The 26,227-nt window shown below is 43.4% G+C and overlaps 1 protein-coding gene across 2 annotated transcripts in view; it reads left to right on the top strand.

The window, feature by feature from the left end:
• The window catches only part of Acvr1 (activin A receptor type 1), a 123,026-nt gene that overhangs the window by 32,366 nt on the left and 64,433 nt on the right, over positions 1-26,227 (top strand). For both annotated transcript variants that reach the window (XM_052724249.1, XM_052724250.1), the window contains exon 2: positions 19,834-20,096. The gene's annotated coding sequence lies outside the window, so the exon portion shown is untranslated. The remainder of the gene's footprint in view (positions 1-19,833; positions 20,097-26,227) is intronic.

Raw genomic sequence — 26,227 nt, 5'->3', positions numbered from 1 at the left:
AGGGTATTCTCAGACTTGGGGTCTTTCACAGGAATAATGTGGTTAGATGGATGAATTACCTTCTGTATGGAGTTTCATGCCCTGCACATTTGCTGTTACGACTCTGATGTCTGACCCTGCCCACCACAGACACTCCCAGCATCCCGGTGGAAAAATGCCTGAACGTGGGTCGGAAAGACAGTGAACTCAGTGGGCCTGGAATATGCTCTGTACCCTGTGACGTTTATTTCTAGTATGACCCTTGCTAGGGTCAGGAAGTTGGTTGAAGAGATCTGTCCACATTTTGGAGCACCAGCCGTAATCAGAACTTCTGCGGGTCCTCGTAAGGAGTGTTGCCTTTGGTTCTGTATTGTGTGGGTTCTGGTTTTTTTTTTTTTTTTTTTAAATAATGTTTAGAATAAGTAATGTTTCTCTGGAATGGTTCCTCCTCAAGTCAAATCAACTCTGGGGCTCTGTGATTGTCTTAAAGGAGAAAGGCAAGGTAGCTCTTTCCCTCCCGATATCACCGCACATCCTTATATTGTATAGTTTAGTCTCAGCCCCAAATTGAGGTTTAAAAAAAAAAAAATCCCTTCCAGCTCTAGCATTATTTCTTTTTGATCTTTGGTGATCAGTAGCCAAGGATGGACAAGATGGGGGTGAGACATAAGGCCTACTATGGTTCTGAGCAAGCTGTGTGTACATTTCCTATTTTTGCTCTGCCTGGTTGCTTGTGCTGACTTTTCTTGGGGGAAAGTCCTGGCTGCATTTCTGTCACCGACAGGAGAGAGAGAGAGAGAGAGGGAGAGGGAATGGTGGTTCTGCCAGGTCTGCAGCCAGGAGGATATTTATAGTTCGATGTCAAATGGCTGGGAGTCCACCCTGGTTCTGCATATGCCTTCTGTCTGAAAGTTCTGGGCGTTCTTGACCTGGACCCTGCCCTTGTTGGCCAGACAGCAGTTAATGATAAAGCGGGTGGCTGCAGGATGCAGCTTTGAGTGATGGCCTTGGCAGCTCATGGCATGTAGGTGCTTGCGCTGTGACCAACGTTGCATCCAGCAAAGAAGAGTGCTCCTCTCTACTGCTCTGCCCCCGGCTTCTGTGGATTCCTAGCCTTCTTTGTAGCTGTACTCACGACATGGAATTTTTTTTTTTTTTTTAGACAGGATTTTATTTTGTAGACCAGGCTGACTTTAAACTCATGACATCTCTTCTGCCTTGGACACGTAAGTGCTGGGACTGCAGACCTAAGCCACTACACTAGGTTCCAGTCCATTGTTTTTCTGCCTCTTCTGCTGTGCTAAGATGTATACCACCAAAGGAAAATGCAGATCATGAGCTTACCTTGCTCATCTCTCCAGGAATTCAGGTCAGACGTCTAGACCTGCTTTACAGAATGGCCCAAATTAGGCCACACTTCCCATTTCCAGCTTATAGAAGCATAAGGGCTACCAGGAACATTTGATTTTTTTCCTGATTTTCATGGTAAGGTGTACACTTGGATGCTGTTAGAGGCAGCGAGGTGTGCATGCTTAGTCTGCATTTGTAAGCCCAGGGAAAGTGACATTGAATGGCTGCTGCATTCATCTGGGCCAAACTAGTGCTCCAGCAGTGTTCCTGGGAACTTGTCTCTTGTCACCGCCCCCCCCCCCCAACCACCCAGATTCATCCTGTGTGAGCTCCATTTTCAGGCAAGATTTCCCTTTATGATAGCAGGATGGCTGTGGCATATTCTCCCACATCCATGCATACTGAGAAAACCAAACTTTCTTTTCTTTGGTTTTTCGAGACAGGGTTTCTCTGTGTAGCTTTGCGCCTTTCCTGGAACTCACTTGGTAGTCCAGGCTGGCCTCAAACTCACAGAGATCCGCCTGGCTCTGCCTCCTGAGTGCTGGGATTAAAGGCGTGCGCCACCACCGCCCGGCTGAAACTTTCTTTTCTAGTTGTTCTAGTAAAGATCTCAGAGTCACTGTGGCTGGGTCAGTCTAGGTCACATCTCACCCTCAAATCCAGTTCAGTGTGTAGTCTACCCATCTTCAGCATGGATTTAGAAAAAGGAGTGCTTGGTATCCCAGGTCAGATTCAGGGGTTGTTATTGGAAAAGCTGGGGAGCAGGTTGGAGAGCTGGGGAGGAATGATTCCATAGAGCACATGTTGAGGCCCTTCTTTATTATGAATGAGCAGTATTTTGGGGTCTCTTCCATTTTGTTGGCTTTCAAGAAGTAGTGACCCTGTTATGTCTTCTGAGTTAGCCTAGCTTTCCCCAGAACCAGAGAGCTAGGGCTGGTGCTGCTGTGCGGGGGGTGATCTACTTCAGGGTATCGAAGGATGCTGTGCTGGGTGGCTCTATGCTATGACGTAGCTTGGTGAGCGCTCACACCTTCTCTGTCCATCAAAGATGACTGCGAGATGGCCGTTCCCCACAGGTTTTGTTTGTCTCTGAGAAACACATGTTCCATTTCTATCTGGCCATTCAGATTCGTTTCTGGTGACTGTCTTGTCAGCTTGGGACTCGGGATCATGGAGGACAGGCTGTGTTTTGGCAGCACTTCAAGCCTGGAGCAGCATCCTGCAGCCAGCACCATAAGCTGTATAATTTGTCCACGGAGGCCTATGCATTATAGAGATGAAAATTCCTTCCCTGACAGCATTCATTGCTTAGCATGCAGCAATTTGGCCGTCAGAAACAGCTGGCCCTACAGGGTGGGACAATAGAAAGGCGAGACCAGAGAGAGGCCAGTGCTTACTCTAGTCTCCCACTGTGAGAGGATCAAGTTACCTTATGGAGACTGTCATTAGGCACAGCTTCTAGGAGCACCAGCCTGTAGCTCAGACGCTTAGTTGACTTTCTTTCTTTCTTTTTTTTCTTTCCCTTTTTCCTGATTGGCACAATAAGAACAAATTAAAAGTGAATGGTTAACTTTTGCTGACACTCAGATGTTCGGTTTTGGGGTAATGAGCATTCCTGAGGAAGTAAACATTTCTGACCTTACATGGCTGTTAGTGCATTACGAGAAACAGTGGAATGGGGGAAGGGCGGGAGGGATGGCTCGGCACCTGTATGTTGGACCTCTTACATTTTTAGGTTCAGGGTTACTTAGCATCAGGGTTGAAGGGACCTGGGCCCCCATGAGCCTTGTTAAAGCCTTCAGTAGAGAGCAGGGTGTGCATGCTTTCCGGAGAGCAAGGTCAAGGAAAGGGGCGAGTAGCTGAGTGGCTGGAAGCTCCTCTACCAATGTGAACTGGAGCGTGGGTGGCTTTGTGGGCTTTCCCGTATGGACTTGATGTCTCAGAGTGTGGTCTAACCAAAAAGCGTTCTTCAGCTGCAGAAGAGCCAGTGGTCTGTGACACAAGGACTGTTATCTGGCTTTAATGGTGCCATTAATGAACAGGTTTTCCTGTTCATTCCTACGTTAGTGATGGACGCACTGTGATAGCTTATAAGTTTTGATCTTTGCGTTTACCCTTTCTCATAAAAAAAAACTTAAAAAAATAATATTCTAAATATTATTCTTATTTAAAATTGGACATCCTAGCGAGGAAATTTCCCAGCGCATAATTTTTCTTTCCATTTCTTTCTTCTTTTTTTGTTTGTTTTTTTAGAAAAGCTACATGTCAAAATGGCAATACTCTTGCTACAGTTTAAAGTGATACTGTGGCTGGTCCCTTCCCTTTTTTGAGACCAACAGCATTTCAGAGGTTCAGGGTGGCTCAAGAGAAGTTTGCCTGTCGGAATTTGCTGGTCTTTCAGTATGGCTAGAGCAGTGCTTTTTCCACCTTTCGCTCTGTAGCTGTTTCCTTTTTACATGGCAGAAGCCGGAGTTTCCCAGATGTTGTTGGATTAAAGAGCGTGTGGGGGTGGGGTGGGGAAGCTTTCTTAATGATAAACAGAGTCAGACTGGCTGGTTCTGTACTGACAGGAAAAAGGAGAGATAAAAACTCCATTAATGGTGTGTGCACTGCCTCAGTAGCCAATAAAACAATGCTGTCCTCACTGGAAGCCAGTCCCAGATTGGCAGTGCGACGTGCCAACTGCGGGAGACGACAGCTGCAGAGAGGGCGGAAGGGTTCCCAGCCAGCGGCCTCGGTCACTGATTGGCCGGGGGGCGGTTCTTTTGTTCCGCTCCTCCTCCACTTCCCTTTCCTGCTCCTTCCTTCCCTCTCCATCCTCCCCAGTCCTCCCCCCTCCATTCTCCCTCCTCCTTCTTTTGCACAATTTCCCCTCTTAATGTGCACTGGTCCAGAAATTGAACCACATCCGATTAAAACTTAATGGTTACCCGTAGAATAAAGTTGGCTGGCAGCTTCCAAACTATTTGTCCGGATTAGTTCAAATTTGGGACCCTAGAAATGGATATAAATGCCATTGAAAAGTTACGCTCCCCAAAGTTTGCTAGAAGAGTCACCACAACACTGTCCACCTTGTGTCCCTTTCCCAGTATGTTCGAATCCCCAGGTTCAAAGCAAACAGTGCAAAACCCGTTGTCTCGATGATGAGATGGTTAATAGGTAAAGGTGCTGATCTCCAAGCCGGATTACTTGATTTGGATTGTGGGCTCCCACATGATGGAAGGAGAGAACCAGACCTCAGAAGTTGTCCCCTGACCTCTGTATGTGTGTTGTGGTATCACATAGGCCTGTGTGCAAGAGATGTGTGCGTGCACACACACACACACACACACACACACACACACAAATGTAATAATTAAACAACAACAACAACAACAACACCTATTGCATTGTTCTAGAAGATAGCAGAATGATGTCAAAGGTTGGTCTCGTCAGCACTTGTTCTGTGTTCTTCCTTAGCCTCTTCACGAAGGAAGCCCTTCTTAGATGCCTTGCCACACGGGGCTCTGTGCAGGCGGGAACATTCTTTCTCAAAAGCCCAGACGGGAACATTCTTTCTCAAAAACCCTTAGGTTTCCGAAGGAGGAAAGGAAAATTGTACTGAGTAGAGCAGACAGTCATATCTCTTCAAAAGAGGCGACTATCACCTCCCTGTAGGTTTCAAATCTAGGTTAATTTGCCCCTTTTGTTTCTGTTTTTGAAGGCTCTGGGGAAGTTGGCACCCTTAGCCTCATTTTGTAGGCGAAAGGAACATAAAGTTTGAGGAACAAACTCCCTGTCACAGAGTCTCTTCTTCCTGTTCATGGCAACATCTGGAAGGAAACATGTTGTTGCCCACAGTTGGATATTTATGACACACAGTTGAAGTGCACATCCAGAAGAGGTAGATGGTCCCCTGCATTCTGCCTGGAGACCCAGGACCCAAGAGTTTAAGCCTCTCTGTTGTTGAAGGATGGTAGTTATTTCTGGTGGACAGAGCCAGGAGTGAGGAGAACAGAGTGTATACCTAAGCACTCTCACGAAGATGAATCTGTTCTTGTAAATGTTTTCATTTAATTGGTGTGTGTGTATGTGTGTGTGTGTGTGTATACGCATGCATGAGTATACATCTTGGTCACAGTGCGCTTGTGGGGGAGGGCAGAGGATAGTTTGTAGGCATTGGTTCTGTCCTTCTGCCATGTGGGTCCCAGGGACCGAACTCAGGTTGTCAAGGTTGGTGACAAGCTCCCTTTACCAGGTGAGCCCTCTGGCTAGTACTGGGAGGATCTTGAGAAAAATACCTGGTGATTGGCTCACCTGGTAATGAGGCTTATTCATTTATCCCCATGGAATATCAGGCAGAAGGAGACTTAGACATGAGGGAGGGACAATTAAGGAATACTTTCAAGTGTAGCCGGCCTTTCTTTCCTGGAAACTGCTTTCTGACTGTGAGCTATCCCCAAGGTGCCTTGCTGTAAACGTCGTGCTCAAAGGCCGCTCCCAGGCTATACCAATGGGCCTAGCATTGCCAAGCATGGTTTTATTTATCTTTTGACTCCAGATGGCAAAATAAGATCTGTGAAGAAACTGCTCTTTTAGACAGGACCTTTATGTTAGGCATCTTTGGAAAAGTGTGCAACTTTTTCCTGCTGTAGCTTTTATTTAGATGGCAAATGAAAGGGAAATGTGACCCCTTGGTGATTAATATTAGGTAGTGAATGGATTTTGACCTGTCTCCATAGCTTTTAAATGCAGATAGTCTTTTTCTAAATGTCAGGACATCACTGTTTCCTATTGTTTAAAGGGCTTGGGTGAATTCTAGTTGGGACACTTTGCCTTTCCTCTGTATACTTCATGGAAGTTTAAATGGGTCCAGAGTGTTGTTGGTGGATGGGTGTGTCCATAGTGATGAAGAATGGTAATGTGTGTTGAAGACCTGATTGGCTGGGTGGTGGGGATACGGTTTCAGTTTTCTGTTTGCTAGCTGATGCTGGGGGATGTGAGTAGGACCACACATGCAGTGGCTGTTAATATGAAGGTTTGCCTTTGTCCTTCCAGTAAACACCCCAGGTTGAGGGATCACTGCTTTTACCATTGTTTTCAGCCTGCCTGTGGGGCAGAGCTAGGGTGCAGTCCATTGTGAGGATTGCCAGGTAATTTATTATTCACTGTGGAAGTAAAGACGAGGGGCTGATTCAGCACCAGCGTCCCTGTGCCTCTGCTATGTCTTTCAGAGTGGGAGAAGTCAGGAGATAGGGTTGGAGGAGCTGCTTTTTTTTTTTTTTTTTTTTTTTTTTAAGTTGGTGAAAGTAAAATCTATTAAGGAAAGGAAGGAAGTGAGGGTTATAAAAGTCAGGGTTATGGTCACAAGAGTGTCAGTAATAGTGATCACTTGCCTTAAAATGGCGCTTCCTTCTACCGGGCTCTGTTCTGAGTGCTTTATATGTATCAGCTCATATAATTCTCCTAATGACTCTGCCAGGCAGGCACAAGTTTTAATTTAATTTTGCAGATGAAGAAAATGAGGAGCAGGTAGTTAGTGTCTATGGCCTTGAAGGTAGCAAATGACGAGGCTGGAATTCTCAGTCAGGCTGTCTGGTTCTTCAGGCTGGGTTCTTAACCAGTGTCCCGGAGGAGGCGGCAGATTGTTACCGAGGAGTGTGCAGCCTGCTGGCCACTTCCTTGAAAAACAAAACAAAACATGAGGATCTTACTGTGTGCTCACACGTGGGAACTGGAAGGCAGCGCCAGGGAGCCTCATTATCCCCCGCAGGCATTGATCCTGTGAGATCCTGCACTCTGGGCTTACTTGCTTTTCCCAGGCCTGCCTCCTAATATCACCATGTTGATGATTAGATTTTAGCTTGTAAATTTTCTGGAGGCCACAAACCTTCAGACCATGCCATTGACTGAAAAAAAAAAATCATAGTTCAGTGTGTGTGTGTGTGTGTTGTGTGTGTGTGTTGTGTGTGTGTGTGTATGTGCAGTTATATCTGTATCCATGAATTCATGTTTTTTTGTGATTGGGTGTATGAGATCCTAGATTCCTTTACCATTCTTGGTATTTGATGAATGATGGACATCACCGCTAGGAACCATTCCCATGCTTCTAGAGAACTTACTCATGTATTTTCAGTGCAGACTGGACCCTACTTCTGTGGAGTACTCACATTTATTTACCTCTTTCTTTAGACAAACGAACAAACACAGACATACATTAAAGGTTAGATTTGTCTTTGCCCAAGGTGTTAGGAGTTGACTTTAACTCAGAAGTAGAACATAGGGTATATTTTTTTGGTATGTGTGATTAGAAAGTCCATCCAAAATAATATTTAAAATCAAAGTTTCCAGACACGTCTGTGGCCCACTCTTCATGTGTCCAAAGTGCATAACAATGGGAGGAAGCCTCATGGTATGTTAAGCCGGCTTAGGGCTTGTGATGAGTTCTGAGAGACTCAGTGGAATGGGCGGTCTGTGTTGTCTTCAAGTAAGTCTGAGGGCAGGTCAGTGTTGGCACAAGCAAGGAAAGTCTTGCAACTCAAACACACTCTAGTGACTCTTATGAGCCCCAGCCCTCACACTTAACGCAAAGTTAAAACTCAGAAGCTAGCCTCTTCCTTCCCACCAGTGTTAGAAAATGAGCCATTCTGAAACTTCCAGAAGATTAACACTTCCCTCTGGGACTTAAAAAGTAGAAAAGCAAAGTCAGAGAGACAAATGCTCATGGAACGGACTAGGCCTTAGTCATCTGAAACAGCGAATTTTTCTAAGAATTGTTGACATGTCAGATGAACATGGTGACTGCTAACGTTATTTCCTTTCTGTATCCACTGTACTTTTATGTCCTATCTTCTTTAAAGGTTTAACTATGTGTATGTGTGTATGCCTGAGTATGTGTATGAGTATGTGTGTGTGTGCCTCTGGAACTGAGATTAATTACAGGAAGTTGTGAGCTGTTCAACATGGGTGCTGGGAACCAAACTCGGGTCCTCTGCCAGAGCAATATGAGCTCTGAATCACTGAGCATCTCTCTAGCCCCTCACATCCTATCATAATTAGATATTCTCTGGGCATCTGGGATTGGAGGATCTGGGAAGCCAAGGCACGGTGCTAGTTTGTTGGTATATGCTCTCTGTTGGAACTTCACTGAGAGCATTAGCACCTGGGGAAACATTGAGGCGATAGGTCACTTCTAGCTTTTCTTGCATTAAAATATTGTATTTTGTCTTATAGTTTTGGAGATTGAACCCACAAGGCCTTTGCATGTGCTGGGCAAATGCTGTTATTGAGCTACATCCCACCCTTTGCATTTCTTTTTAAACTCATGTGTATCATAAAGTTCACACACACACACACACACACACACACACACACACACACACACACACACACACCTACATATGTTTGTGTCTTAAGGTTACTATTGCTGTGATGGAACACCATGACCGAAAGGAACTTGGGGAGGAAAGGAATTTTTTGGCTTACACATCCTGACTCATAGTCAATTGAGGGAGGCCAAGGCAGGGATTCAAACTGGTCAGGAACCTAGAGGCACAAGCTGATGCAGAGACCATAGAGGGGTGTTGCTTACAGGCTTATTCCTCATGGCTTACTCAGCCGGATTTCCTATGGAACCCAGCACAGCCTGCCCAAGGGTGGCCCCACCCACAATGGGATGGACCTTCCAGTATCAATCACTAATTAAGAAAATGCTCTATTGGCTTGCCTTCAGTCCGCTCTTAGGGAAGCATTTTCTCAATTGAGGTTCCTTCCTCTCAGATGACACTAGTTTGTGGCAAGTTGACATAAAAACTAGCCAGTATATACAAACATATAAAGTGTTTGTTTGTTGTTGTTTGTTTTTGTAATCATTGGACAAACAGAGCACATTTTAATTAACGATGATGTTAAAACCTTTGTGGCGGGCGATCTCAGTACTTGAGAGGCTGTAACAGGAGGACTGCATGTCTGAGACCAGCCATGGCCACATAGCAAGTTCAAGGACAGCCCAAGATAGAGAGTGAAACACTGTCTCAAACAACCAAGCAATCAATCAAACCAAGCACTCTGAATTAGTTTCTGAACTGGGTGAGTAGCACTTTCCTAGTATGCATAAGGCCCCGGGTAAATTTCTCATTTACATTAGTGATTCTGTCACCTTTGGGAATTGGGTTATCGATGGTAAATATAGATTGTTCCTATTAATTGTCAGGTAAGATGCGTCTTCAGAGATGTGATATCGCAAATGACCGGAAGGCCAGTATTTCAGCTGGTGCTGATGTAAATTAACCACAGGTGTGGAAGCTGGAGGCTCATGATGAAGAGTGTGAATGTGATCAATGGCAGGCACGTTTCATTTTATAATATGAATCTATCAAAATGAATCTGGGTGCCAAACTGTCCTAATTAATAATAACCCCAAATCAAGAGCCCTGTAATTCTGTTAGTGGACCGAATGCTTAATGATATGAGATTAAAGTGGAAGGAAAAAAAATCTGAGCTTTGTGGTTACTGATATAAAATTGCTTGAGCTATGGAAGCCAGGTATTCAAGGAGCAAAGATAAATGTAGTCTTGATAATAGCATGTATTCTGGAAATAGTCCCATCTCTAGCTTCTCACCCACATCACCTCCTCTCTAAAGTATCATTGGAAGAGGGTTTTCTCCCAACTCTGGTAGTTGAGCTACAGGCCTGGCTCTTCCCCACTCCACCTCTCCTTTTAGTGGTCTCCCAATAACTCATGAGTCCTTTCTTAGATGCTGTCCCATGTTAATTACTCCAGCCCACAGCCCCCCTCAGATCCACATTTATACACAGCAGGGCATGCACTCAGGGCAGGGGAAAACTGTAAGGAGCGTACCCTTGTTATGTTATGTGTAGTCAACTTTCCTTTGCTGTGACAAAATACCCGAGACAGTCAATGTTACAAGAGGAAAGGTTTATTTGCCTCAGAGTTTCATTCTGTGCTTGTTTAGACTTGTCCTGGCATTATGATGGGAACACAGGGATTTGAAGATGCCTGTTTGCCTCTGGTGTTGGGGTGTGCGAGAAATAAAGGTCTCAGTGTCCCCTTCAAAGACATGCCCCAATCACCTAATTTCCTTCCACTTGGCCTTCTCTACCGAAGATTCCACCAACCCCGAGTAGGGCCACAGACTGGCAACCAGGTTTTTAATCCATGGGGTGTTGAGGAGCATATTTACAACCCATAATATAATCAGAGGAAGAACACAACCTTTCTCACTGCAGCACCTTCACTTTGACTGCAAGTGTCTGGAAAGAGGCCAATGAGAGACAGCCCGGATGCAGGAACTGTATGGGGCATGGCTCCAAGTGACCGTCTCAAGAATAATTTTCTGGGAAAAAAAAAATTAGCATTTTTCTTGTAAGATGAAGCATCTCCTTTCATAATTTTACTGACAGTATCTTAGTTTCCAGTAATAGTGCATTTGTTAGCATGATGTCTGCGTGTTGCTCGCCAGTCCTGCCTTCTTCGGTGATTTAGAAAACAGATTATGTTCTACTAGAATGCACAATAGTTCTTTGTTCTCCAGTGGGAGTACAAAGCTATGGGTGAGTGTATATGTCTTGTGTTCTCCTTTTTGTATAAAGTAAGAACTCATCGTGGCTCACCCTTAGTAACATCATTGGGACTGGGTATCTATGTATCTATTTATGTACCTACTTACGTCTAGATATGTAGGTATGCATGTATTGCTTTGACTTAAAAGGGGAGGCAACACTAAAAGTGGATTCCAATAGACCTACCTCCTTCTTGCCATTAGCATTATTATTTTTTTGTTGTTTATATTCTGGAAGGTTTCCTCATGCTTCGAATCCAGTATCAAGATGTACCAGTTCATTCATCAACGTTTATCAGGGAGCTGTCATTTATCAAGATGGCCCCTGATGTTTCACTGCTTAAAAATACTACTTATCATTGATGAGTCTAAAAACCTACTGGTGGAAATAGATGGAAACATTGAAAGGTTGAAAGACTTCCTGGGTGCCACGGTAGTTGAGTTTGAGAGTACCGGGTGAGAAGCATGGAACTCAGATGGCTTGTGGATTTGGGCTTCAGGACATGATACTGAAGCTGATCATGAACCAGAGGAGTTTGCCAGATTCCCGGCAAAGAGTCGTTTCAGGCAGACATCCACCGAGGTGGTGGAGAGAGTGACGACGTCTGGCTTTCGGGTGCTGCGTGTATTATGCCCCGTGGGGGACCATATCTGGCAGGCATCCAGTTTTTCTTTGGATTTTGTTGTTCACTTACCCCTCAATTGGTAAACAAATTAAATTCCAAGCAAACCTTTGAGTTAAGAACTGCTAAGTTACATGAAAAATGTTTTTACCTTTTTTTTTTTTGAATGACTGTGTTGGGTGCCATCACCCCCAAGCACTTGTCCGCCCTCTGTACGGTGAGGCAGGCAAGTGCTTGTGGGTAGTGAAGAAGATAGCAAAACCATCTTTAATTAAAGAGTATCCCTTTAAGTGTAATTCTTAAAGAATTCTGCTGGCAGTAGTGAAAGAAATACCTTAAATAGACAGGCTTTGAGCTAGTGGGGAAGATACTGCAGTTTGTAATCATGGGCAGTGGGTATCAGAGAGGGTAAGTGACAGGCTTGGAGGAACATTGGTTCATTGGTGCAGTGCTTTCTCCAACAGACCTTGTTTAGACCTGTGTAATCTGGTACAGATGGAAGGCCCTCCTATGGAGCACTCTGGTGCTTACCAACACCATCAGTGGTAGGTGCGGAGTCGATTCTTGATTTTTATTTTCTGTAAACTCACCGTACCGAGGGCGGACAAGTGCTTGTGGGTGTTTGGGTTGGAAAGGATATGACCCAATTCTAGAAACCTATGATCAGTAAGTGAGCCAGCAGGTCAGTAATCCTAGCACTTGGGAAGCTGGAGGAGCCAGGGATTGAGGCCAGCCTGGACGATGTAGTAGGATGCCTTCTCAAAACAACAAGCCAAACAAAAAGATGTGGAAGAGCTTATGTTTCTCCTTATTTTATTTATTTTTGAAAGAGTGGTCGTTTCATAGACCCAGCTAGCCAAGTCGGGAGGTAATCTTTCTGCTTTAGCGGTTTAGTGATCATGAGTGTGTGGCGCCACACCTGGCTTTGAGGCTATGCAAGAGGCTTGCGGGGGTGGGGGTGGGTGGGGGGGGTGGGGGTTGTTTAGATCATCCCTTACAGGACCGGCAACTACTTACAAAGTATACAGCTCATCTGACACAGTTACAAAGTAGTGAACACACACCCCAAAGCAAGGTTGCATAAATCCTTGTTCATATCTTATTTTTAACTTGATTGGACTTCCAATCAAGTTTTTGGCATCGGGTCAGTTGCCTTAGTAGCCTTGGGGATGTCTATATGGCTTGTGGGCAGATAATAGTTCCAACAAAACAAATGGGATAGTGTTGAACTGTTCTTCCGTTTATTCTTGTTGAAGCTTCGTTAGGGAAGTGACCTGATGAACATTTTATTTAGGTTAGTAACTGACATCCATGTGATAAAGGGGTCTAGGAGTCCTTGGTGCTTTATTCCTGCTTTGCTCAGGGTGGTAACTTGCCTGCCACACAGTGGCTCTAAGTATAAGTTTGTCATTGTTAGGGCATTTGTTTTTTCTGTAATTTAAACTTTGTCCAGTCCATATAGATTTTAATCTAGTGCCGTGTTAGACTAGGCATTGGAGATACAAACAAGATGTTGGATGCTGAGTCCCTGCATTCTGGAGTGTCTCCCTGGGAAGCTTTGCTAAGAGGTCTGTGTAGTGAGGTACATAGACCTTAGCACCCCAGAATAAAGCTGAGGAGATACAAAATGCCAGACACCTCATTATAAAACCAGAAAATCTGGTCCTGGCCCAGTGGGTGGCATCACTTCGAACTCTCTGTGAAGGTGTTTTGAGATCAGGAGCTGATGAAAGCCTGGATGGTGTTATGTGTGAAGGTAATCATCAAGGATTACCGTGTTCCGGTGAGTCAACAGTTAACACATGGGCACCTTGTGGTGGAGGAGTGTGATGCTGGGGTGGGATGCGACATGAAAGCTGCACCCGACAGTCTGAAGAGGAGCCTGCTTACCATTCATTCAAGTCTGGTTCCATTCAGGGGTGGCGGGTTGGGGGAACGCACGTGTGTATGCAGACACACACACTCAAAAAATAGACACCACTGGGCACAGATAAAAGGAGAGGTCAGGGATAGGGAAGAAACGGAAAGAGAGAGTTGAGTGGGCTGCCGGTGAGGGGTGTCTTTCTGTCTGGGTGGAGTTAATAGTGGAGTGGGGGCAGGGTGCCATTTTAGTTTCTAATCTTGGTTGTGAAGATTTACTTAATTATGATTTCGTATGTGTATGAATGTTTTGCCTGCATACATGTTTGTGTACCATGTGTATGTCTGGTGTCTATGGAGGCCAGAAGTGGATGTTGGATCCCCTGGAACAGGAGTTATAGATGGTTGTGAGCTGCCGTGTGGGTGCTGGAAACTGAACCAGGGTCCTTTGGAAGATCAAACAGTGCTCTTCACCACTGAGCCATCTCTCCGGCCCTGGTTTGTAGCCTTTTTATTTAAGGCATTTAGAGGTTTTTTTTTGAGCTTCTGCCAGTGGACATTGGGCTCTTAATCTTTCATGTCCCACTTTTCTGGTTTTTATGTGGAATCCTTTATAATACCTACTTTTAAAAACAATAGCGATCATGAATTAAAGCCGTCAGAACTTCGCCTTCTCATGATCAGCTGCAGTCATCCTCGTCGTTGCCTGTTTTCACTCCTTAAATACTGAGTTTATATAAGCTGGTAGTAATGAGCCACTGAATGCCATAGCCTTCCAGTGTGGCCACTCTGCAGGGAGGTCACGATGCTGGTTTTGCCTGTAGGAGAGTGCTGCTTGAACTGTTGGATTGGATCACGTGACACGTGGTTGGCAGGGCTGAGCCTCAATCCAGGGCTCTGGTGCAAGCCTGGAACTCTACTATGGCCTGTTGCCTTTGTTCTCTCAAGTTTCATCCTTGAACCTCTTTATGTTCCTGGCACAAATAAATGGGTCTTTGGTTGGACAAATAAAAAGGATTTTGATGGACCGCCAAACCACTTCAGTGGAGAGTTTGGAGGTTACAAAATCTAAGCAGGTTATCTTCAGAAGTGTAGTCTGGTACTTAATTACACTCAGTAATTAAGTAATCCACCATGAGTCCCTCTCCTCAGCCAAATTATACATTAAATTCTAGAGGAGAGTCTCTCTGGTAGTTGGGCCTTAAATCAGATTCCTGGGAGTGTACAGTGTCTCTTGTATCTTCTCTTTGACTGGTCCTTAGGCTGGGGACGGACTTGCGTGTTTTACCTTAAAACACCCTGGAGATTCTATTTTATTTTTGATATTGGCTCTCCCTGACACTTTTCTTCTTCATCTCTTAGAAATCTAATGTTTGTTTCCTGCTCGTATGTAGATGTATGCCAGGAGGGTGGGTAGTGCTTCTGTGATTGAGTTCTTTCCTGAGACTTCTTGGAGAGTATACTATATCTGTTTTTCTAAAACCGAAGAAAAATCACTTAGCAAGGGAGTGGAAAATACATTACAATTCTTATACAAGAGTTAAAAGAGTCAACACAGAGGCACTAGCAGATAAAAGGAATCTGCTGATGTCAATGTGAAAGCTTGACTCAAGGTGCCCGGTGGGTTGAAGGATAGGCTAGATTGACATTTCGTGGAGTCAAAGCAGGAGAGGCATGTGGGAGAGAATTGGTCACGATTGCTTGTAGCTGTTGCTGTGTTATAAATGTGTGTTTGTGGCCCAGCCTGCTTGTCTTGGTGAGTCATCCTTGCAAATAAAATCAGTTTATATGCATAGCATACTGTATACAAATCCTAAGTGTAGCATTCCAAGAAATAAGTTTCAGAAGCAAAATACATCTTTAACTTGGCAGTTTCAACATTCAGTTATGCGTACTACTGTTAACGTAGCTCGTGGATTTGAATGTAGGTTATTGTATGGGTCAACAAACTTTTTCTCTGGAGGGCTAAATAGTAAATATTTTAGGCCTTGCAAGCATACGGACTCTGTCACAACTATCAACTCTGCCATTTCAGTGTGAAGGCGGCCAACACACTATATGTAAAATGAACACATGTGTCTGTTCCAGTAAAACTCTTATTTATAAAAGCAGACTGTGGGCTGCATTTTGCTTGCTATTGGAATACTATTCAGTAATGTTTGCAGGTGTCCTCTAGACTTTAATATTTGTTATAGGCCATAATTCTTTGCAAGTATCACCACGTACATTGTCTTATTTAACAGTGTTTCCACCTGTCCATGAGAAAGTAAAGTTTGGATCTTCTCCTTCTTCTTTCTTCTTCTCCTCCTCCTCCTCCTCCTCCTCCTTCTCCTCCCCCTCCTCCTCCTCCTCTTCTTCTTCTTCTTCCTGTTACTCTTCTTCTCTTCCTCCTCCTCCTTTTTCTCCTCCTCCCTCATCTTCTCCTCCTCCATCTTATCATCATCATCATCATCATCATCATCATCATCATCACCGGTAGTTATTATTATTACTGAGATTGGTCCATATTGTGTTTTTCAAGCTGGTCTTCAATCCCTGGGCTCAGGCTCCCCTCCTTTCTTAGCCTCTGAAGTAGCTGAGATGACACAGGAGTATGCAACCATATCTGGTTTGTTTAGAAATTTTTAAGAATGATTTTTTTAAACCGCTAGAGAAATTTTTGGAAATAGCCATATTTCCTCCCCAAATCCAAAGATTAACTTTGTTAGGATTTTGAAAGGTTCCAGAGTCAGGGAGCCATTACCTGCTCTGTATTTCACTTCTTGATTTGTCAGCAGTGACATTCCCAGTGTTTTGTCACTCCCCCTGCCCTTCTCAGTCCTCCAGGGCTGTTGCTGTTCAGACCATGTGTCTTACCTTTTCTTTTTCCATTGAGCTGTTGGGAATTTAAGGAACTGGCTAAGGTCCTCCTGCCCTCCTTATGTCTATCCAGAATGAATTCTGCTAGTAATGGTAGACCAAGAGCTGTCTTTCTCTCATATCCAAGTAGCCGGAATAGGTTGTTTTTGAAGGATTCTTGAAGGCTATACCAGTGAGCTATTTACCCTTGTAGTACCATGCAATGATTGATGGCTATTATTTGGAGTTGGTATGTTTTCTAGTTTTCCTGCCAGGATACTTCACCAAGTTAGGAAAGGGGGCCTAAAAAAACCACCTCTGAACACTCATTTCTATACATAGAATGAAGAGACAGTTTAACAGTGGCAATTAAGGACATAAACTTCTGGAGTCAGAAAGGTATGGCTTCTGGTTTTACCACTCATTAAAATATGACCAACTTACTTACAGTTGTCTGAACATAATTTTTTTTATATATAGAAGAGGAATCATACTCTTGTTAACATCTGTTGTAGTTGATAGGATTAAGTTGGATAACATAAATAATTTGGTTGACTAATGTCAGAGATGAGTGATTCCTAGCAGCTCTCCAAGGTGAAAACTATATTTCCTGTTTCATGGAGAAAAAAACAAAAACAAAAAAAAAACCACTGACAGAGGTTAAATGATGAATGAAGGTCACATGTAGTAAGTTGCCTACTTCCAAGTCCATGTTCTTATATGCTACCCTGCTTCTTCAGGTAATTTGTTTAATGAATGTGGTCATTTATTTGGGTAATATAGCTGGGTGGGTAGAATGCACAGGTATGAGATTGTTTTAGGAAAAACAGAAATTCTCAATGTTTGCAAGCCACAGTTACTGGAAGCCAAGGATATAGTTTTAACTAAAAAGTTGAGACTTGTCCTGATTTTCTTTTTTTGTTTCTTTGTTTCTATAGTGAGTCCCAAGAGTTGTAAGTCCTTTTTGTATTAGCCTGTTCTCAGGTGCTATTGCTAAGAACCAGTCAAGCACCTTTAAACTTCAGTACGGCAGACATATGCCTGTTATAAGTACCTAACGCTGGAATTAGAACGTTGGATTGCTCTCTCCCCCCTTGTGGTTATCCTCTCCTCCTTCACAGGAACATGTCTCAGAATTTATGGGTTAGGTTTTCACATGGCTTGGTTAGCTGCCAGTGGTTAAAACTCCATAGCCAAACAAATACGTTGGCCAAACTTTTAAGAACTATACTTAGGTCTCAATAAAAGTCTAGTTCAAGTTGTTGCAGTTTGTTATCTAATTATCTTATAGCACCGATTTTAATTAGGACATAAGTCTTCAGTTTGCATTATATTTTCAATGACTGGGGGTTTTGAATATAGCTGTTTTCCTTTCCTGTCATTTCTACCCAGGTTGCTCACTGACAGGAAGATTATTTGTAGGCAAATAGGCTCTAAATAGTACATTTGAAGGGTTGGGTATTTGGAATTTGCTCAACATTTGAACCTTTTATTTACCACCCTTTTCAACCTTTTTTGACTTATCAATTTAGTTTTTTTTAGATGTATTTCTTTTATTTCATGTGTATGAATGTTTTGTCTGCATGTATGTGTGTGTGCACCACCTGTGTGCCTGGTGTGTGTGTGGATGTCAGAAGAAGGCATTGGAGCCCCGAAACAGGAGTGACACGTGGTTATAAACAATCATCCTGGTGCTGGGAACTGAACCCTGGTCTTCTACAAGAGCAACAAGTGCTCCTAACTACTGAGCTATCTCTCCAACCCCCTTACCAAATATTTTTCATATAGTACCTCACAGCTTTGACTACAGTCTATGGGTCTTTAAATAGCCCAGTACATTTGGCAATAAATGTTAAATTATACTTAAATTTTAATTTGGTTTTTCATCCTGTAACTTTTGAGCACTAACAGTATACTACATATTGTGAAGGAAGAATGGAACAGAAGAATAATGTGTAATCTGCACCTGGTTTTAAATTGGATTTGGGACAAATCCACTTTACAGTACAGAATTGGGCACCAGATTGAGACGTATAGAATATAAATACCAAGGAATTAGAATGAATTAGAATGGAACATGTAATAATAGGCCGAGAAGGCCGAACACAGGCAGGGAATGTGAACATTGTTAAAGAATGGTAAGGAACTCCATGTGGGAAAGACAGGCCGTAGAGGTTGTACTTTAAAAGGAGGCCAGGGCAGGGTGCTCAGGGTGATCACTCAGTAGCACTGGTTTTTAAACAGAGAATAAATAAATAAATAAATAAATAAATAAATAAATAAATAAATAATTATCAGCATCAGATTAGGTTTACTTCCTTGTTGATCTACACCTCCCACCGATACAGCGACACCCATGTTCTTTGTAGTTTGACAGTTTTGGCTACCCCACTCCTAAACACAAGCACCCACAGCAACCTTCCCGAGAACCCATCATATTTCCCTGGCACCAGAAGCCCAGAGAAACACCAGCACTTCAAGCATTTCGACAGTTTGTGGAAACTCAAGGGTGTGTGGAGCATTTTACAGGTGCCCACTTGAGGAGCGGCCATCACCCTGACTTTGCTACATTGTTGTTGGGAATGGCTGATCTACAGGGATTTTTTTTTTTTTTTTTTTTTTTTTACTGTGTCTTATTTTAGGTGTGCTGTTTGTGTGTCTAGATTTTCTTTTCAAGTTGATTGGGACCCTCAGTTTAAGCTAAAGTGAGGCCTGGTGTGATAGCATCTGGGAGACTTTTCTGTTGAATTTCAGGGTAGGTGGAAGGTTTTCTTTTCCACATGGTTATTTAGGAATGTAGGTTTGTTTTCTACTGAGATTTATTTACACAAGCGCTTTCTTGGCAAAGTGTTCCTTCAGGTTAAAAACGGGGAGCTTTTTTTTTTTTCTGAGAGGAGTGGGGTGGGGTCTGGTACTTTGGCTAACAATTTGAATGGGAAAGTTTGATTCTAATAAAAATTTCCTCTTCCTTGAGCAAATGTTGATGTTTTTCACTTTCCTAAAGGAAAAGGGAGTTTGGGTGGTTTTTGTTTTTTTGTTAGTTATCTGGAGCCCCTTCCCTTCCGTTTTGTGTGCAGTCCCACCATTGTTCTGGGAGTCTTTGAACTGTATATTATCTACTACTAAGAATGCTGCTTGAATATGGACCAAACCCAGCAGTTTCTCAGTAGTTCTTCAAGAATTAGTTAATCCGGTGTACTGTTGTCTTTCGGAGGGACCATCGTTCTGGGGAGGCAGACTTCATTCATCCTTTATACTGCACAGACTTTTTTTTTTTTTAAGTGCACAAAATAATATTCATAGCCATTTTTTTTTTGTTTGAGATTTCTCTCATGATGGTTTAGAGTATGTGGCATATGGGCTTTAAAGCAATGTGACTTTGAATTACTAACCTCTTGCTGGGTTTGTGTCACTTATAAAAATATTTAAAGAGCAGTGCTGCTCCCTGACCTCAACACATGCGTATTAGCATTTCAGATTTTCCATCCTTGCTGCCCTTGCTAATGGGCTGTCACTGTATGGTTCCAGTGGAGAGGCTTGTCAAGTATACTTCCGTTAGCCCGCATCGTCAGAAATGCTGCCATCTCTGCTTACCAGCCTTTCCTCTTCTTTCCCTCTGCAGCCCCGAGTGCAGAGTGCGAGCTTCTCTGGCCATAGGGAGCCTGCTGGGCGCACAGACAGTTTCAGAAGACTTCAGGAGCTCCTCTCCCTTTGAGCAGTGAGTGCCTCTCTGGAGGAGGACCCGGGCTGGGTGTACCCAGGAACTGGCTTTAACTGTAGCCTTGCAAGGCTTTCCCTGGACCTCACAGCGCCGCGTTACCAGCCGTCCAGCCTTTCCACAAATCGCCTCTTTTAATGCTGTTTGGCACAGATCAAATCGACAGGGTAAGTTCTCTGCCACAATGTTGATTTAGTTGTTTTGCACGAATCTAATACATGAAAGTTTGGGGCAGCTGGCTAGTCCTTAGTTCTTGCATGGCCTGAATAGCAAGGGTTTTACTGGGCCACATCTTCCCATTCCTTAACTTTGGGCAAGCTGTTCAAATGCTACCAGCATGTCCCTACATAGAAAATGCTTCCTCTCCCCTTTTCCACTAGGGGATTTGCTTCTTCCTTTCTTCCCCTTTCCACACATAAATTTATTTATTCAGAGACATGTTTTATGTACAAAACACACATATCAACTGTTTTAAAAAACGATAAAACATAATTAGACATTGTGGCTTGCAACTTGCTTCTCTCCACACTTGATATATTGTGGGATTTAATTTCAGTGTAAGTAATCCTTCTTTAGTGTCCTTTAGATGAAGTAACATGGTAATAACCAACCCTCCTCCCGTGAGGAGTTAGTCTATAATTTCAAGGGGGGTGGGGGAAGACAGACAGACCTCTCACCTTAGGGAACTGGTTGTTGATACTGGGCTCTTAAGGTTATGACTTTGTGTTTTCAGGCCAGGTGAAGCAATTTGGGCTGTTATGAAGGTATGATGTTGTATCGGTTTTTTCATTTTCTGACGGCTAGTAGTTTGTGAATTCTGGCTTCCAGCCCTTGAGGATCTTGGGATACTCTTCTGCCGGGGCAAGGTGGTGTGAGGCTGAGTTAGTTTTAAAAGGAAGTAATGAATAACAGGGGTGGCGTGGAGACTTTTGTTTTGTTTATTTATTTATTTGCAGGGTGGAGGAGACGGCGGCTAGAGTTAATCACTAACTCTGTCAGTCTCAATTATGAAACCGTGTGAAAATGATTGGGCTCACTTGTTTCTCAGTGTGGCCAAGAGTGAGAATCATTAGGGGAACTTTCATATGCCTTTCTTTGGGAATGAATATTTGTATGTTTTTATTATTGTATAAAGTATTTATGTTTTAGAAAGTCAGTATAATCGATGCATACAGGTTTTTCTTTTAATTTTTTTAATGATTTATTTATTTTTATTTTATATTGCATTGGCGTTTTGCCTGCATGTCTGTGTGAGGGTCTCAGATCCCCTGGAACTGGAGTTACAGACAGTTGTAAGCTACCATGTGGGTGGTGGGAATTGAACCCGGGTCCTCTGGAAGAGCAGCCAGTGCTCTTAACCGCTGAGCCATCTCTCCAGCTCCTCAATAGCATACAAGTTTGTAAAAGCACAAAAGGAAGTGTGGGTAGAGAAATAAGTCTCTTCCTTGGTTTGCAGAGAACCCACTTAATCTTCTAGCTCCCCACTGTTGTTATCTTCTGAAGTTTTCCTTCAGCGAGTATATAACGCACGCATATGTAAACTGTAGGCTTTTTCTCACAATGGTAATGATGTGAGTTTTGCATTGAAGTGATGGCTCCATATGTATATTAGTGCTGTGTTTCTTTACAGTGGGTGTGTGGTTGTCCCTTGGAGGAGGACTGCCGTGGACTTAGCCAGTCCTGTGTTGATGCATACACAGGTTCTGTCCAGCTTTTATGCTCATGAACAAGGCTGCAGGGAATGGCCTCGTGCATGGTCTCAGACCTGAGTACGTGCAGCTCTGGGACCCGTGGCCAGCAACACTGCTGCATCAAAGAGCAGGCACATCTCCATCTTGGTTGCCGTGCACATCTCCATCTTGGTTGCCGCGCACATCTCCATCTTGGTCGCCGTTTGTTGCCGGTTGTTCTGCTCCTACTGGGGAGTGTGAGGTGCGAACATTGCTTCCCTACACCTCTGCCAGCCACAGTGTAACTGACAAACTGATAGGTGCACATGTCAGCTTACCATCTCCGTCATTTCCATTCTTCTCATTTCAGTCACCTCCGAGCGTCGTCCCTGAGGTTTAAAAGCCGTTTATGTTCCTGGCGCTGTTCTCTCTCAGTTTGCGTCTTTTGTCCATTATCCTGTTATGCTCTTGATTTCTTTTTTTTTTTTCATTATCCAAATGCTGGTTTCTTACAAAAATAACAGATTTGTACCATCAGTTCATAGCTTCCCTTTCTCCCCTCCTTACAGTTTGTACTGTCTGTATCTTTCTTCGGTCATTTGCATAAAGTTAAATTGTTTTGTTTTTCTGATTATTAAACATTCTATGTAGCTAAATGTATTCATTCAACAAATATTTATTGAATGTCTTTCACATCTTAAGAGCTTATTCTAAGTACCCAGCTGTACAGTAGAAGAGAAAACAGACTCCAGTTTTGCTCAATGGAGCTTGGATTCTAGTTGGAGGACGTAGTTAATAAAACACGAAGAGATTGGACGTTTGTATCAGTGAAGACAGGTCTCTGAGTGGCAGCTGACAAGACCCCTGTTCTGGGTCCGGCTGGTGTGATATGGTTCTGTTTTTAAGAGTTGAATCTGTGTTCCAATTGGAATGCTAGGGATAATCCACCTTAATTTTCCTCTAGGTGCTCCATTGATTAGTGTAAGGCTGACCTGCTGTAACCAAGGGATTGACATACGCTGTGGTTCAAAGAACATAGACATTGACTTTTTCCCCTCACTCAACAGTCCCAGTGAGAGCTGAACAGCTGGGCGGAACAGCCCATTTCCACCTGACATTGTGTAAGCAGGGTTCTTTCTGTCCCATTGGCTGGGAGCGTCACTGCGGTTATTATCTGTATGGTCTTATCGGGTCCTGTCAGTGGCAAGAACAAAGTTCAGGGCAAGTGTTAGAGCTTCTAGGCATCGCTGCAGCTTATGCGGTCAGTGAGAAGAACTTCGTCCTGTGGGCACATCCAGCTGCAGGGGAGCCTGGGCAGCATTGTCTCTGCCTGTCACCTGCTTCTCAAGGAGAAGAGGAGGAGATTTTTAGAGGAAAATCAGCAACTGCTTCATTAGCTCCATCATTCCAGTGCCCTCCTTTTACTAGCTCTTACTCCTTGGCTTTCTGGCAGAGTGGTACTGTAGTCAGTTTATTAAATAGTTCCAATTTTTTCCCCACTGTTTATTTTCTCTGAAATTTTACGCCCCTCCTCCCCTTCTTTGACATGGTCTAACAGTAGTGGTTCCAGGCTGCCCTTGAACTTGAGACCTTTCACCCTCAGCCTCCTTACTGCTAGGAATATAGGCCTGTATTGCCTGCTTTCCTTTGCCATATGAGTTTCCATATATTCTGAAATTCTCTATTTCTGAGAATCCATGTCGTTTCATTAATTTGTCTGTCTATACAAATATGAGAACTCAGAACCATAATGTACTTTCTTGGGTATGGAGTCTCCCTGTCTTATTTCATTTTACAGGATTTCCATATTTATTCTTTTGTTTGGCTTATGTGTTTTCAAAATATAAACCCCACAGGAGAGTCACATCTAGTCACCATTTCCCCCACACAAGAAAAAAAGCTGCTGCTATCATTGGGGTTTGGTGTCAGCTTTGCTAGCGAGGGCCCCTATGTTTAAGGTGTTAATTTTGATGATCATGTTGTATAGCTACTTGGGGAAAAACTGCTCTGGAGGCTGGTCCTTCTGTGCCCTTTGACACCAGGAACTGACTTCACTGAAGCAGGTAGGAGGAGTGAGGACCGACTTATATGGCACTGACATGGTGTTAATTTTATTTTAATAAGTGGTTTCTGCTTATAACAAGGAAACCAGTACTTACTTTTCTATTGAAAATAAACTTATATCTTGCTCCCCCCCCAAACACCAAAAAAACCCAAAAAACCAACAACCAAATATCTTTCGGTTGAAGGTAAAGAAAATATGTTTCAGAAACATGGACTTGATTGGACCACACAAGCCTAGGCAGAACTTTGCATACTGAATATGATGCACCTTGCTTGTTATTGTGTGCATATGAATATGGGGTGTGTGTGTAAAACAGCACATATTCAACTTTGAGCTTGGCTTTTTTTTTTCTTTTTAACTGTAAAACTATTTTACTCTTGAAGCATTGTTGTGTGATAAAGCTTGCCCCAGTAAGAGGAACACACACAAGTCTACCCACCCCAGACATGGATCCCACAACAGACCAAGGTTACGGATATCACCAAAGTCCAGCTTGGTGAACCAGTAAGTTTTATTGGGGTTACTTACAGGAGTATGGGTGAGGGGTTACTTACAGGAGCAGAAATGACTCCAAGACAGCTGCATCACCAAGGTCCACCCCAGCATGGATGATGACAGCTCACAAATCTGGAAGCTGGAGCACACTGCACAGCCTGCTGGCAGCTTAGCAGGTTGGAGAGTGTCCTTCCCATGGGACTCTGGTCTACACCTCTTCCAGGCAGCCTGGCAGGTTTCTGCTTTTCCAGGCAGCTGATCTGGTCTCAGTGCAGTTCTGCTCATCGGAGAGTTGTCTTTGCAGCCCTGCCTCCTTCCATCGAAGAGGCACTCTCCGCCTTTATGGCTTACTCTGTTAGGGAGCGGCAGAGTGAAGCTGATCAGTTTCAGGGACTTCCTGAAGCTGTTTTGAGTTTTTTACTTTCCTGCTTAAGGAACATCCATGCAAGGTGGAATATTTCAATCTCAGAGGAAACTGTTACACAACAAACATATCTAGTTTAGTTAATTCTGATCAAGTGAGATTTTTGTGACCTCTGCACAGGCCAAGCACATTAGGTAGTTAACGGTGCAATAATTGTTTCCGTGGCTTTCTCTATGGTTTCATCACGGCGGTAGGATCTGTACCTAGCAGTATGGTTTAGTTTGGCCCCTCCTTCTCCTGTCTGGTAAGGTTCTCAAACTTCAGGATTTCCCCACAGGCCAGTTCTTTCTCTATGTATCTGTTGAAGAACCCAGCCACTGCACTGCTAGTTTCTTTCTAGATAGGATTTGGTGACTGTATCTTCTTGCCTTGTTCTTTCAGTTGGAAGTGACATCTTAATACCACAGTCTGGGCACCAGTGATGCCCATTGCTACTGGATAGCCTTGTTTTGAAGCTATTTTTGTGGGCAGGACCTGGGATCATGATAAAATGTTTATTGTAATTATTTCCAATTTAAATTCAATTTCAGAGGTTTTTCCTGTTTCTGTTACACCTATATCTTCTTTGTTCCACATAGAGAGGACTTTGGTTTATAGAAACACTGAGAAGTGACAATATCAGCATAGTTACTTATTTGACTAATACTAGACATACAACATTACCAGTATACCTCAGTGCTATCACTACAACCTTACTTCCCATTCTCAAAAACCAATAACCCCCTTTTATGTGTGCTCTTCCTGGTCTTCCTCCTTTCCTTGGTGAGAGATTGTTTATCATTGACAATTTACCAGAATTAAACACTGATTTGATTTTAGATGTATTGGAATAATTTCAGCTTTGTTAGATGAGATGCTGGGCTTGTAGGTATATTTAGAAGCAGCCATAACTCTTAGGGAGCTAGTGGGAGAGACGATATAATGCTTAGGGTTCTTATTCGAACAACCCAAGAAGAAAGTGGAAGAACAGAGGAAGTCAGATTCCATATCTTTGGAACTGGAGAGTAGGCTGCTGCTTGTTTTGAAATTTCATTATTTATTTATTTATTTGTGTGTGTGTGTGTGTGTGTGTGTGTGTGTGTGTGTGTGTGTGTGTGTGTGTGGTGGAGGGGCGGTCAAGAGGTAGCCATTGTTTTTCATAACAAATAGAATTAATTGCTTTCTGCCCTCTAGGCTTTCTAGCTCTATGTGCCTGGGTCATCATCTATTTTTAAAAATTCTCCTTACTGAATACAGTGCACTTCCTTTTATTTTGAACATTGCTCTGTTTAGGTCCGTGAGTGGTTTTGGTTGGGTGGCTAGTCTTTTGGTTAGATCTGTTTTCAGGTCTCTTTCCCATGCAGTGTGCATCCAGAAGTCCCCACCCCCCATTTCCCAGCACCTCCTTGTTTTCTGTTGTGGTTACTTGGATGATAACCAGTTCAGCTTGTGCTCTGACCCTGGTGCAGGGCTCCTTTGCTTTCTCATGACCATATTTATACTTTTGACGGATATATTTAAATGAACAGCTGTGCGTTTGTTGAGTCATACCACAATTATCTGATTCTGCTGTAGCTGCTTGACTGGCAAAAGCATATTTCAAGCTAAATTGTGAGAGAATTCCATTAATCACTGCCTCTTGGGGGTGGGGAATGGAGAAAGACC

This window comes from Peromyscus californicus, unplaced genomic scaffold (assembly GCF_007827085.1).
Source record: "Peromyscus californicus insignis strain IS unplaced genomic scaffold, ASM782708v3 Scaffold_7__1_contigs__length_154581171, whole genome shotgun sequence".
NCBI classification, from domain to species: domain Eukaryota; kingdom Metazoa; phylum Chordata; class Mammalia; order Rodentia; family Cricetidae; genus Peromyscus; species Peromyscus californicus.
Note: the sequence above shows the minus strand (reverse complement) of the source record. Positions and strands in the feature narration are given on the sequence as shown.